Here is an 11446-nt window from a genome sequence, read left to right on the forward strand (position 1 = left end):
CTTGAGGCAGTGGTATGCTCTTAGGTTGCAATGGGAAGTTGAAGGATGTCGCATAATGACCAACGCCAAGCAACGCCGCGCCATCAAAACAACAGAGTATGATCCCACTTACGTCACGCCCATCTCGTATAGAGTGTTAACCACTCTTCGGGGCCGACCCATGGAAGAACACCTGAAAGGACACCCCTACCTCGATCGCTTGTTGACCGAGGAAGAGCTACACATTGCTAGCCGTGTCGACTCTCGTGACTTCCTCACAGATGTTCTCACATACATCACGCACGTGGGAATTCGACCCTTTGATTTGGACCGCACAGCACAACTAGAATACAATCCAAATTTCTATACTTGGCTCCTTCACAAGTAACTCCTACCCAACATGCCGAAAGCCCTTAACCTTTTGACCCTCAATCCTAGGAAGGATTCTTCTCAAGATGGAAAGGGGATAAATCAAAGTAAAATCAGTGAAAAGCATAAACATGTATTATGAAAAAAACGGATGGGGTAGGAAAATGGGCAGGAAAAATTTGAAGTAAAGGGCAAAAAGTCCAAGTCTAAAAAGGAAAATCTACATGGATTCTTATTGAATTCATTCAAAAAGCATAGAGTTTTTCTTTTCCAGCAATCAGCGAATTAATATGTGGAAAGTACTAATGAAAGTTACGATTTATGGCAGGAGCATAAAATGTCGCAGCAAGACAACGCCCATCGACTCATGTTCACAGACGAGGAAAGGGAGCAATACCTCATCCATCTAGAGAACCGCGCCTTCAGCCAGCTCAAATTTTGAACCATCCAGAACATAGAAGTTGTGGTGGCCAAGGAGGAAGCACCCAGGAGGGTGGTTGAATAATGCAACCTCACGAAGTATCTTGAAAAGTTCTCGTAGGAGCCGGACCACTTGAAGTGCGTGGAGTTTCTCAGAACGTACAACCCAGATCAAGAATGTGGTACTGTGATGGTGGGCAGAGGAGAAGATGCAAAGCAGATACAAGTCCGCTTAGACCCAGCCTTGGTGGAGAAGGCTTTGGGGTTGGCGCGAAAGACAGAGAGGAAACAAAAAAGGGATGTTTATGCCATGCTTAAAATGAAGAGATGATGATGTGCTCACAAATGACGGCATAAGCATCCAGGATATCCCTGACACAGAAGCCAGGATGCAAGCCAAGCTGATACATATGCTCTTCTCCAGCTAGCACTACAATTCATTGATGCATCGAATTAGCGTACCTGTGCTGGAGAATATAGCAACCCATACCCTAGACGAAGTAGACTGGAACGGGTACGCGCGAAAAACGATCGATCAGGCAGCCAAAGTGTTGGCCCTAGGAAGTGTACCAGCAGGAGGAGAATCACCAGCCTCTAAAGCTACAGAAAGAAAGAAAGCCTCCTCCAAAGCCTCCTTCATCGGGTATGGAGGTATCTTGACTATGCTCATCTAGGAGGCAGTGAAGGAAGCATAGGATGCGGAAGAAGGAGAAGGAGAAACGCCAGAAAGGTCACCTCCTCACCAGGACAAGGATAGGTCCACCGATAGAACTGAGATAGAGGAAGAAGGGGAGGGACAGACAAGCAAAAAGACAACTAAGAAGCCCAAGAAGAAGACAACGCAGAGAAAGAAGAAGGATGACGAAGGCAGAAAGAAGGAGAGAGAAGACTTGGAAAGGGCAAAGAAAGAGTCCCTAAAAGAGGCCAAGGAGAGAGAGAGGACGAAGAGACAGGAGGAAGAGAAGGAAAAAGAAGAATTACAGAAAGCAAAGAAGGCATCGAAACAGGAAATGGAGGAGAAGAAAAGAAAGGAAAAAGAAGAAAAAGAGAAAAAGAAGGAAGAGCAGAGAAAAGCAGAGGAGGAAAGGAGAAGAAAGGAGGATAAGGAAGAGAAAGAACTAAGAAGGAAGGAGAAAGAGGACCTGGCTGAAGCTACACGCTGGTCCATCGAGCAACAAAGCCGAGCGGATGAATTGGGGAACTGGAGCCCACAGAGAGAAGAAAGGCCAGGGTCTAGCACACAGGTGCCGGAGATCATGCCACCTGCAGTCACGGAGGGCAAGGGCAAGGCCCCAATTCATCCTATTCCTACCCTCCTAGTGCCTTCCACTGAACCCACCACCATCACCCCTAGCATCCCGACAAGTGCCGACGTGTCAAATTTCGTGGCGTGGATGCAATATTTCATCAACAAAGAGATGACCTAGGGACAGAGCACAGGAACCACGGCCACAAGACAAAAGAGGCCAGCTACTGATGCGGAATCCAGGCAAGAGCCTAAAAGGCAGAAGGTAGAAGCCTCAACCTCACCCATCCACACATCGATGATGCCATCGGCTAACTACGACGAGTACGTCGCCGAGCTGCTCTCCTAATTGGAGAAAGCTAAGGAGGAATGCAAGATAGCCGTGGCTAAGTTGGCAGCTGAGAAGGAATCAGTAGCCGCCTTTCAGCTGGATAAAACGAGAATGATAGCCATGCAGCAAAGGGAGATCGCAGATCTCAAACAAGAAATGAAGGCTAAGGATGATAGGGAGGAGCACTGGAGACAGCAGCTTGAAAACGAAACACAGGAGCTAGTGAAAATGCAAAGAGAGCACAAGCTCTTGATAGTGTAATACCAGGAGCTTGCTACGAAATCTGCTCAGGTGGATGTGCTTGTGGCTGAGCTGAATGCCAGAGATGAGGAGAGAAAACAAGACATAGAGGAGCAGCAAGAGGAGATCGAGCGCCTGACAGATCAACTAAACTCTGAAAAAGAAGAGCAAGAGAGGCTGGTCAGGGAGTTGGAGGACCAAGAGCAAAAACACATGATACTAACCCTAAAGCAAGGAGAGAGCTTGGAAGAAATGAACAAAAGAGCAGAGGAGTGGGCTGTGCACAATGAAAAGAGGGTGAAGACACTGGCGCGGTGCCTTGCTCTGGTAGAGAAAGAGAAAATCATTGCAGAGAGCATGGCAGAAGCCGCCAAAGTGGCCTTCGGCGCTCAACAGAAAGCCTTCCTCGACACCATCTTGGACACCATCCGCTTAGCGCAAGGAGAGTCGTTGGAGGTGACGCAGAGGAAGCTCAGCATCGCACGCAGAGCCTTACATGCTGGATTGCAGATGCCACCCCTACCTGCGGAGGTTAGGCTGACCTTGGATGAGCAATGAAAATACCTATTGCTGGCCGGCCTAACCCCCCAGGAAATCGATGCCCTCGGATTCGAAGAGGAAGCACCACAGGGAGAACGGCAGGGGGAGGAAGTAGAACTTGAAATTGACATGAACTGATTCAGGGAGGATGTATTCCCACAACCCCCCTCGCCGTAGTCTCAAGAGCCACCACAAGAGGACCCATCTACGGAAAGAAAAGCTGCATCTAGGGAAAGACGCAGAAAGCTAGTAGAGGAAGCCAGGAAACAGCTGAGAGCCAAACCAGCCGTGCTGCCGTCCGCACCCCTCCCACCGTGCCCTGATGATCTCCCCGCAGGATTCCACGCAGAACTGGTGCTGTGGGAGATACAAGAACAAGGAAAGGATCCATTCACCTTTAGTTTTCTCCTACCCAACAGTCTGCGGAGGGTCTTGCCGCTCAAGGTGATGGATGAGGTGATCGCGATCGGTGGGGGCTGGTTGGGGCAAAGATGGCTAGAAGAGTGAGAAAAAACCCTGACCTCTTGGGGCACAGAAGCGGCTGATTATTGGCAGAACAAAGTTTTTGAAGTCCCACACACTGTACAAGGCTACAAAAGCCAACCCCTGTGGAGGAGGTGAGTATGCGACATCAGTATGCTTGCCTGGATGGCGTTTTGTAACACCCTGCCATTCGAGTGGAACAACCCTACCTACATGGCATACCCTCAGAGGGTAGGGGTGGATTTTGATGCCACCCTCCACGGGCGGTACGACTTCCCTATTATTTATAACTCTAATGTAGTATCCTTCCAGCATGCCCTTCTCTTTACCTCCGAAAGCCTGGATGATTCTATGACATGCTTTCTTGCGGATTTCTCCTCATGCTCTGACCCCACCTTTGTAACAACCTGTAATTATCTTAGTTTGTTACCCCACAACTACGGTTAATTATTAAAATAAACTTTAATCACCTACTTTTCCATGCGCACTCGCGCTACACACACATTTTTCTAATAAATTAAAATAAACCCACCGTTCACTTGGCATGCGCTTCATGTACTACAAACACGTGTATCTTTAATTAAAATTGAACCAATCATCACAAAAAGCATGCGCTAGCAAAAAAGTGCTCCACACACCATTAATTTCTAATGAATAAATCTGCATTTAGAGACCTCAGTCTAGGTATCGGAGTCTAGGTTTTGTTTAAGACACCGCTTCACCCTAATAATTTGTCATTAACATTTTAGGAAGGAATCATCATTTTCTTTTTAAGGTTTAACACCTAATAAAATTTCAGCCATTTTTAAATAATTTCTTAAAATGAACCATTCATTAAACTAATTCCCCTCATTGCACTTTTTCTCCTCTTCAATAAATGTGCTTTGCGGGATAGGCAAGTGCAATCTTTCGAGTTGTTTCTATTGTCCAATTTGATTACAAAAGTTATGGTCATGTTATGAGTGGGTTGTTGTATTATGGTTTGGTTGCTATGACACGATTACGGGTATGGTCTATAGTTTTCTTTTCTGCTTGATACGGGGCTTCAAGATGTTTGCTTGTCTTGCATCGCATGAAGCTTTCAATCGCATATGTGTAGAGGTCCTAAGATGTGGATTGCTTGGGGTGGTCAGTCGATTAGTTACGTCTGTGTATGTCTATTTTGGTTGATCTCTTATTTATGGTAGGCATTCACTGTGATTGTCTGTGTGTGTGTGAAACCATCTGAATGGCGCCTTGTACCCCTCCCTCGATCCAATATATCCCTCTTGTATCGCATGATTACTCCTTATTATTAGAGTCAGACCTTGTCGCTAAAGCGGGTGTATCCAAGTTTGTAGATCTTTTCTTACCACTAATTTCAGATGATCCTACCTTTTGTGATCACTTTCTAGCCTCTTACAGTAAGAGGTCTGGTTTTGTCCGTGGTACTACTATTCTTTTAACACCTAAGAGTCTGGGCAATGCTCTTTGCCTGCCATATCATGGGGAGTCTATCCCTGCTGCCCATCAGTTGTTTTCCAATGAGGAGATTTTGAAGCTGTTGCAAAAGCAGACCCAAGATATTCTAGATCCGAAGAAGGTTATTACCACGTCAGGGGTTAGTGTTCCATGATTGCAAATCTCCTCTGAAAGCAAACATGCCAATTCCTTCAGGACAGGTTTATGCATGCCAAAACCCCATCTCATTACCTCTCCAAGGAGTTATTCATAGCTTCCTGTATGGTTTTGAAAGGTATCACTATTGATTGGAGTACCTACCTCCTATACAAGATGGATCAACATTTTGTTCGAGTTACTCGAGGAAATCTTACTAATGTCACATTTGGGTCTTACCTTCATGTCTTCTTAACACATGTTGCTCCTGCTAAGGAAGTCCCTTTCCCTCCAATTGATCCTCCTGAAGTTCCTCCTCCTCCTAATGAAGAGGCTGATGTGATCATTGAGGATGATGGTTCTCCCCCTTCGTTAGTTCTGCAAAGAAAATGCCTTAAGAGGGTGGCTGAATCAGTTCCAGTTCCTCCTCCTTCTGTTCCTACTCAATCCTGCAGCACATTGCTTGCTTTCCTTTAGACACCAAATCTTTTTAGAGCCCATAGAGATGGGATGCTGGACATTACTATTCCTTCAGTGCACTGCCTATTGGTAACGGGAGATGCCATTCCTTTTTTGTGCAAGGATACCCAGAGTTACATTGAACTTTCAATTATTGCCTTTATACAACAACTTTATTCTTCATTTTATGAAGAAGTTTAGCAATATAAGGAGGAGCTGAATAAGGCTAATGTTGAGTTAACCTCTGCTTAGGAGAAATTTTATTACCTTTGTATGCAAATGGAGCAGTGGACTAAGCTCATGGATACCCAAACAGATGAAGTCTCTATGTTGAAAGCTCAGTTGGAAAAAGCTAGGTCTCAAGTTATTACTATGATAGAGGAGAGGGATAGGTTACAAAAGGAGGATCAAGAGATGAAGGCGGCAATAGCTGTCCAAGTAGAGCAGTTTAAATCCACCAGAACTATCTTAGACTAGAGCCATGCTCAAATCCAGCAACTTAAAGATCAGTTAACTCAGTCTCAGTCTACTACATAGAGTCCTGGGCAACTAGTTTCTACTTTATTCCCTGCAAACTTGGCAGTTCTTCAACGATAGGCCACGTTATGTCCTTTGTTCCAAGCCAAAGTGGAAAGTCTGCAGTCCAGGATGGACTTATTATGGTCTTCATTTGAGCAATTTCAGGAGTATATTCCTCATGACCATTCCTTTTTGTCCACTATTAATTGCAAAATTTGGCCTTCTATATTAAGCTCTCAACAATGGATCTACCTCTTCTAGAGGATGGTTGGAGTTGGTCTTCTGATTTGCTGAGAGAAGTAGTTTGCATGGTCTTTGAAAACTCAATGCTAATGTCTTACATGTATCTATGCGGTGATTTGTTGATTCTAGATAATTAATATCTAGCTTGGTATATAGGAGATGTGGTTTTACAAGCTCCCTTATATGTCAAATATTTGGAGTTGAGGATCAATGAAATGTTCCAGTGCTATTCTTCCAAAGTGGCTACTTTCCCTAACACTTTATGACATCCAATGATTGATTTTGTAGTCCTAAACCAAAGACAGAATAAAGCCTCTACTCATGTGCAGAACACTAACCAACTGAGGGTGGATCTTTTAGCTTATCTTTCCAAGCACCATCCATTTGATTCATCCTTCTTTGATGCTTACCATCGCCAATCTCCTTTAGATCCATCCATTCCTAGCTTATCCCATTATCAAAAAATGGCCCATTGATATAATGCTTATTTTTTCCTTTATCAGTCCAACTCAACAATCATTTTACCTCTCCTTTTCCAACCTCAGGGTGCACCTCAAATTCCAATCTTTACCTATTGTTCTTTCATTGAAGATCAAGTATTTTCCCCTTCTCCGTCTTGTCCTTTCCCATCTATACATATTCCTTCTACTTTTCGTGCTTATCAGTTAACAACTTTCTTAACCAATTCACCTAAATTTTTAGCTAATCCTTCTTTAGCTTATTCTTCATTTTATGATTTTGCCTGCCCATCTCTTCATCCTCTTTTACCCATTCCTCTTCCATATCCTACCACTTCAATTTCTCAGCCCCCTCAATTGGTTAGTGGGTATGAAGGGTTTGATCAGTAGATTCCAAGAAGAAGAGGATGGAGCTCAACTGATTCTCTTATGGGACCACATATTAATTGGCCATCAATTCCAGGGGAGTGGACAATTGCTAGTCAAGCATATTAAAATTATATCCATTTTGCCCAACAATATTCACAATCTTCAGATCCTTCAATGAGATGTACCTAGCATATATGCATAGGCATTCATATAATGATCAAAAGGCCATTCCGAAGTTATGCATGAATGTCAATGTGAACATTGATTCCCAACAACTGGATGTCCTATATTTTCATGCCCTTTGTCTGCCTAACAAATACCTTGTTTTGCTAGAAAGGATGTGCTACCTTCAATTAGATTGTTGTTTTGTGCTGTGTTCATGTCTACATGATGAGTTCGTGGTGGTTGAATATTGGATTTGTTCGAGAGCTCTCTTTTTCGACTATTGGCATTGATGGTGATGGTGGATGAAAAGCTTAAGATGCAAAGCTGACAAACCTCTTGTATCCTTTATGAATTTGTTATGATTTGTAGTTGATTATAAGATGTGTTAATGGATAAAGGTGTTTTCCTTTCGTTGTTTTCTTTCTTAGATACAGGTGATAAGTTGGGGTCGTGGTTGGGTGGTTTATTGAAGATACTAAAGAAGATCGAGTTGATCTCTTTAAAGAACTTGTATTCCCTTGTTCTTAGATCATGAGGACGCTCCCTTATTAAGTGTGGGGATATGTTGAATGCTAAAATGACTAGATTTTTAAGTTGATTTTTGTTGTTTTTGAGGCCTGAATGGTTGATTTTTGAAAGATTTTGAATGACAATTAGTCATTTTGGAAGTATTTAAGAGTGTTTTATATGAGATTGATTATATTTTGGAAGCTTATGATGATTTTCCATAGCGATATGAGGCTTTGTGATGTTTTGATAGGTTTTGTGAAGTTCTGATAGCTTTTGTTTAGCTTCTGTTTTGTTTTGTTATTCTTCTGTATGAAGCATGGATTAATGATTGATGGAAGTTGAGGTCTTTTGAAAGCTCATCGAATGGTTTTTGATCGTTTGGAATGATTTTAGTATGAGTTATGTGGTTCTAATGCCTTTTGTTGACCTTTTGTAACCCTCTGTTGAGCTTCTGTAGAGCCTCTATTCCTGCTCTATTCTATTTTGTATGCCTCTATAAGTATTATATGGAATGTATGTGAGATTTTGGGGAAGTTTTCTAGCCTTGGAAAGATGTGAATGTAAGTTCAAAAGAGCTCAAGAAAGTGGAAGAAGTAGCTGCTGAGGACTTAAGAGAAGACTGGAGTGAAGTGACAGTGATGAGCTATGAAGAGTCACTATAGCGGCTCTGGTGACCTTTCATATTAGACACACCTTTTGGAAGAGGCATCCACGACCAAAGAAGGATTATTATGAGTGATTATTGAGTATTGTAGTGAGGCGTGATGTACTATTGATTGAGAGAGAAAGAGAGAGTCAGAGATAGCCAATTCTGTGCCAAACAATGTATCTATCTATGAGAGACTCTGAGAGAAAACTATGAAAACAATGAAGATGAGTACTATGTGATATTTTTCCATCTCTTGTGTTCTCTTTTTTGATAAAATAATTCTATGAAGAATATGAAGAGGATGATGAATTTTGTTCACGTTAAAGCCGTGGGAGAATTGTTTTTATAATGTTGCGTGAAGATTTCTTGCTCGTGGTGTTCTTTTCCTTGTTGTGGTTCTCTAAAGAATGAAACAAAAGCTTGTTGATGTTACAAGATAGATTTTCTTGCAGTAGAAACCACTTTTCCTTGGTGTTCCTTTTGGAGCTCCACATACCATCCCTATGGGCTGTGAAAAGATTTGGCATTTGAAGAAAGGCAGCAATGTGCTGCAAGATTGAGTAGGAATTGTAACTGAAAGTGAAGGAGTAGAAAGTGAAGTTGGGACTTTTCTATTGGTCAGTTAGGTATTCTAGACTTTAAGATCTCAACCACATTATCAATCCAATAGGGAGTGAGGTCAAATTTAAAGAGGTTCTTTTTGTTAGATATTTTCAACAAATTTGCATTAAGGAGGTTATATATGAATTTCTTTTTTGATGGCTCTCTATTGGGTATTCAATACACATTGGCAGTCCACTCGAAAACAATCAACAACTTGTATAGGGATCAAGCGATTAGTGCATAGTGTAGCACAAGACATCGGCGGTAATATCACATGTGGCTAAGAAAGCATTGAACTACCTTATAGTTCATCAACGGTGGTAACTTGACAATGACTCTAACTTTCAAGAAGTCATTTGCAATGCCATTCTTATATATCACGTGCTAGAATGCATCCATGTTTGACCCAGAACTTGCACTTTAAGGGTTCAAGGAGAGACCGTATTGCCTACATCATTGAAAGACTACTCTGAGCATACTTTTTCTTTTGCATTTTAGAGACTTGTTGGGTTGTAACACTATCCGCCTTGAGTGAAAAGCTTTACTCATATTTTTTTTGTTCTTATTTTGGTTCTTTTTACCTATGGATGATTTAGGGGAATTGGATAAGCATCATCATTGACTGTCTACATTGAAAAGTTTGAGTGGTACCGCAAAGACGATTGCCATGCTAGAGAAAGGTTTTTGTCTAGGAAATCATCGTATGGATGTGTAACTTCATACTTTGGACATCTCAAGTTGGCTTTGTCCTTTGTTAGCCTATTCCTCTCTAGGACATCTTGATGAGATGTGGCCTGGGTGGCCATAGCTCCAACACATGAGAGATTCTGATAGTTGGCTTTTCTTGCATACCTTGACCTCGTCCCTTGCCCAAATCCATAGCTAGAACTAGCCTAAAGTCCATCAAAATTGGGTATCCCTCTTTGTCACAAGTGACATAAGGATACACATACTATTCTTCTTCCAACGGCTCTTCCACTAAGTGAACATGAGCACCACTAGGTGGGTGAGTGATGATGGGTCTATGTGGTAGTTTGGATATTGCTGTTGGATTAATGTCTAGCCTAGGAGATATAGGTAATTGTTCATTGGATATAGGTAGTGCTAGTGGGGCTCCCCCTCCATAGTTGAGTTTTCTATTCATTGGATTGGATGGTGGGGATAGGGTTGTGAGTAAGGTAGCCTATCATTCATGGCCTTATGTCCAACTCTTTCATATTTCACGCAAGTATATTGACATGGATTAGGCCACTTTGGTTGGAAGGCGGTTTCCCCAACAATGGATGCACTAAACGTGTGGTCTTGTAGGTTGTCTTAGCGTGTCCTAAAGTGTTGCAAGATATAACTTGAGAGTGTGTCCTGAAGTGTCCCGAAGTGTTGCAAGTTATAACTTGAGACTTGCCATTTCTTGCATAAGTTCTATGATCTTCCCTTTGTCTTGCATGCTTGTGGTAGGTTGCTCATTGCGGTTTGTGGATCTTTCATTATGGAATGATGTTGACGCTTGCTAGCTTAATAATTTGGCCATTTCTTTCCTTTAGAGGTCATCCACATGGATCTCTTCCTTGAATACTTTGGCTAACATGTCTCTTTGTGTAGACTTGAATTGCTTGCTAGTGCCTTATAAAGCTCCTAATCCTTGATCCCTTTAATAAATACAATGTAGACTATTTTTGAGTGGGTTGTTTAAGTAACAAAATCCTCTTGAAGAGGTTCTAGATGTGGGTAATGTAATCACATATCTCCTCTTTTTCTTTTTGAGTGATGTCCATCAATTTGACAATTAATTTATAAGCATACCATGCTTCCAAGAATCTCTTGATGAAGAGGTCCTTGAGCATGTCAAAGTCATTATGTTTTGTATCATTAAGGCTAGTGAACCAAGTGATTCCCTTCTTCCCTAGGCACAACCCAAAAGCTTGTGCATGTTGACCAATGTCTTGGATGTTGTTGGCTTCACAAACCTACTCAATGAAGCTGTAAGGGTCGTTTCCTACTTTGTACTTCTTGACTCATTTAATGACTATCAAGATTTTCATTTAGCTCTTGGTGTGCAATTCCTAACCCTACCAAGATTGAAGTGGCTAATGATGTGCTACTTTTTTCATCGGCCAAATTATCTAGTAGACTAAGGTTAAGAGTTTGGCTTGTCTGAGGCTTGCCTCAAGGGCTCTTTCTTTATCACCATTGGCTCTTGGCCCGGTTCTTCTTGGGAATGCTAGGATGTAATGGACTTTATTTAGTTCCGCCTCTCTCCTTTGCATATC

This window comes from Lygodium microphyllum, chromosome 6 (assembly GCF_053477565.2).
Source record: "Lygodium microphyllum isolate KBCC chromosome 6, Lygodium_microphyllum_v1.1.10, whole genome shotgun sequence".
Classification (NCBI taxonomy): Eukaryota; Viridiplantae; Streptophyta; class Polypodiopsida; order Schizaeales; family Lygodiaceae; genus Lygodium; species Lygodium microphyllum.